The following is a 4176-nucleotide window of genomic DNA, read 5'->3' on the forward strand; positions in this document are numbered from 1 at the left end:
TAAAGGCGTTTAAAACCTTTCCCACACTTGCAATATTCTAAACAATGTTTCTAAACTCTAAACGCTTTAAAAGAGCACAGAATGTCATCATTTCAGCTCTCAGTCACCTGCAAGTGCTCTTAGCCATGCCCACCTCTCCGCTCTGCACAGAGATCAGCTGATCAGCTGCAGGAGGAAGCTTCTGCACATGTGGGGTGTTAAATAATTTAAAACAATTTACTTTAAATTAAAAAATCCATGCCGATCATCTGGCTCATCCATCAATAAGCCAACTGTGTGTCACGTCCAATCTTACTTAAAAAAAACGCAATAGAGCGAGTCCACGAAAAACGAACCACAAAGTACCGAGGGACTACTGTATCACAATTTTTCTGTCATATTAACGGAGTAAAGCCGGGTTCACACGGTGCCGTTTTTGGCAAAATCTGGCACCATAAAAAAAGAGTTCACCGACAGCTGATTCTCACGACCAAAGATAACAAACTACGACTTTGTTGGATCTCTTGGATCTTTGTTACATTCTTAAATCACTTTCAGCAAAACGTCGTAAAGTCCAGCCTTTCTTAAAACTTGCATTGTGATTGTGACACAGGTTATGATCCAAACTGTAGAACCTCGACCGAGCTCAGAGTGGAATGTACCGGATGTTTACGACAACTGAAAATCTCAGTCTGAGCCAGGCATAAGGCAAAATTAATAATAGTGTAAAGTTTTATAAAACAATACTCTTATCGTCTACTATAAGATTGTTAAAATTACAGTTCTAAGATGGCAACAAAATATTTTGTTCTCGGCCCGCTCTGCTCAAGTCATTAGCTTCAGAACCATTTCTCTAAACTGAAGCTGCTCAACGTTATGTACAACAGGTAAGATATTCTTTCCAACAACTGGTTCGTGTTAGCTACAGATGCTGCAAACTGACATTTGCTGGATGTTTTGTTTCCTTGTTAACCTTCATGGTTGGTTCTTATTTGTGCAGGAGAAGAACTTTTCAAGCCAAAACAAAATAAAATAAAGCATTTAACTGGTACACTCCCGCCCTCCGCTGGTTCCTGCTGGTGTTGCTTCATCTAATGAGTCAGCAGGTCTTGAACTTCATGGGCATTAAGGGGGTTAGCTTGGAGTTGTTTTATTAATGCTTACATTAATTCATATTGTTTTTGTTGTCTGTTGTAGTTTTGCACCTGTTAAAATTTAGGATTCAAAAAGTACAGAGGTGAAATATTCATGAGTTAGAGTTTTTTTACACGCTTGTGTGTGAAACATTTGAGTGCCTTTTGTGCACAACATACTTTTTTAATTGAATTTTGCTGTTTTTAATTTAAATTTTTTTTTAATGCACAGCCTATTGTTTATTAAAGACTGATTCTGCCTTTTTGTTGTCAAACCAACTTAGGTAATAGTGTGCAAAAATTGTACTCCTGTGAATGATAGAAGAACTATCCGAACTGCTCATGCAAGTTTGGATGAATCCTGTGGAAGTAAAAATAAATAAATAAAAAAACAGAACTGCTGTAAATATTAATCGCCGGTAGAATCAGCTCTGAATATGTCAGTTTTTTGGGGGTTTTCTCTGTGGTCTGCTTGTGCTGTGGTTGAACCTCTTGTCATTTCAAAGAGAAGTTACAGACTTCTGTCGTGTTTTAGCTACAAGGTGCACTCTCATTTTCCCTACATGTGTGATGTGATGTACACGTGATCAAAAAAAGAAGAAAAAATAAAGAGAACTTTACAGTTAAAAAGCAGCGCGAGGCCACGTCAGCTGACAGGAGCGTGAAGTTTCCGTCTCATCGTTTGACCTTTTAACTGTTTGTCTGGTGAAGCCGTTTGTCGACGAGCGTCTGGTTGGTTGAACCCTGTGATGTGGTGTAAATCATCTCACTGACTGAATGTGGAGAACTCCTGCGTTGAAATAAACCAGAATGAATAAACCATCATGCTCAGTGAGTCGTCTTTTCTGGCTGAAGCGTTTCGTGGTTCAAAGCTGGTCTGAAATCAAAGCTGAAGCAGAAAAAATGAAGTAATTCAGAGACTGTTCTTGTTTTTTGTAGAGAGATATGGGGTTTGATATATATTGTAAATGATCAGTTATGAGTTAAGCTCATAAGATATGCATTTATTATGCAAATAACCTCGTTTGTGTGGGCACCACCTATTTTCAGAGGAAAAATCAGCCCCTAACCACCAAATGAAATGTAAACTGAAACGTGAATTATTTTCTCGTGTTCAAAGGGCATCAAATCAGTTAATACACACAGATATGCCAAAATAATCACAAATGTAGTTGATTTTATGCATTTTATTACAAAAATAATAATCTGTGATATTTCTGTTGAAGATTATGCATAACAAACCAATGAATAACGAAATAGCTTTGCATCAAAGGTCTAGTTGATTATTCAAATCAGTGAAACTTAAAAAGGCAGAATTTTTGGCCTGTTCTGTATGTGGAGTAATTACAATTGTGTCTAAATGAGCTGTAGTTTGTAAAGCAAGATTATTGTGATGCATGATCACCAGAAAGTGTGTTGAAGGTCTCTCTCTCTCTCACCAGAACGAGTTGTCAGAAGGTTCCACAACTGCTTAAAATGATACCAGCAAGGCCTGAGAGGCTCCGGTGACTGAAAGGCGGATTGTGTCCTCAAAAGTCACCGATCACCGTTGGAGGGACGAAGGTCCGGCCACTGGCTCTGAAGTCAGCCGGGATTTATCACTCTGCGGTGCGATGGCTCTGGTTCGGTCAGGTTTTCTCGTCTTGAAACGTTTGAAGAAAAAGCTGCTTCTCTTCTTCTCTTCCTTCCTAGGATATCTCACTAGGTGGATGCATCTTTCTCTGAAGTTTGCTCGATGTTCAGTGCTTGAAGAAGAAGTAGTGAAGAAGATGTGATGTAGAAGAAGAAGTGAAACTTAACTGTCTGAGTGTTACAGATTGACTTTGGTCCACCTCTCAGAAGAGGGGTGGTCCTAACTCTTTGTCATGTTTGATAAAATCTAATGTCCATTTTCTCTGTCTGCCTTTAAAAGTCCCTCTTCTTTTTAAAAGAGAAAAACATAAGACAAGTGATTATCTTAAAGAGAGATTACTTAAACACACATTTTCATGAACAAACATTCAGTTCTGAAGCTTTTGAAATAACATGCAATGCTCATCAAAAGGTGTCGCTGTTCATCTCCAGAAAAGAAAATGTCCTTTCAAACAAAGGGTTCTTTAGAATTTGTTATCTTCATGGGAACCCATCCTGGGAGTAATACTCCTTTTTTTAAATAAAAGTTCATCTCAGCAGATGTTTCACTTCGAGGTCAATTGAACCAAACTCATTAAAACGACCTGTTGTTTAGTGGGAAATGAGTTCATATTGAAAGTGAAGTTTTAGCACAGTAAGTTTTTTTTTTATTACACTTTCATTAGTGTCAACTAAGATAGTGCTGAGTTGAACACCTGTAAAGCAAAGTCTGTTTGTTCCCAAGGGAATAGATGCATCTTATTTTAAACATGTTAAAACACAAAACACATGAATGATGTTTGTTTGAGATGAGGTGAACTGTTTCTGAGGTGGTGAACTGTTTCTGAGGTGGTGTTCCCCTACATTTTCATGTGGGGAAAATTCACAGACGAAAAAACATCTTGATTCCTAATAATCTGAACAGATTATGCTTTAAACATAATCCTAATTTTCCTATTAGCGCTTAACCAGCTGTGTTTCTGATGCAGGATTCTATTGGTTTAGGATTCATTCACATGGTAAGCTGGAAAAAAAATAGGTAAACACTAAAGTAGTGGCTTATGTTTGTTGTTGTTTATTATATGATAATATATGTTTTGTAATAATGTAGCAACACAGTTTTGGCATTTACTATTGAGCTCATTTTTTAAAACTTTTCTCAGGTTTGTAAATTGAGCTAAATATTTTTTTTACTGGGTTATGACAAGTATAGAAAGTAGTGACAAGGTTTTTCTTGTTGTTTTATTTGTTTAATTTAATGCTAATGAATCTCAAGGATTGTTTTTGACAGATTGAACAGAAAAAAAACATTGTCGTTCAAGAACATGAGAAAAACAGTACACAAGAACAAAATTTTGTTGAACTTCCTCTCAAAAGTCTTAAAAATACACATAAATTTATATATGTGTGTGTGTGTGTGTGTGTGTGTGTGTGTGTGTGTGTGTGTGTGTGT

This window comes from Nematolebias whitei, chromosome 7 (genome assembly GCF_014905685.2).
Source record: "Nematolebias whitei isolate Nwh7 chromosome 7, NemWhi1, whole genome shotgun sequence".
Taxonomy (NCBI): Eukaryota; Metazoa; Chordata; class Actinopteri; order Cyprinodontiformes; family Rivulidae; genus Nematolebias; species Nematolebias whitei.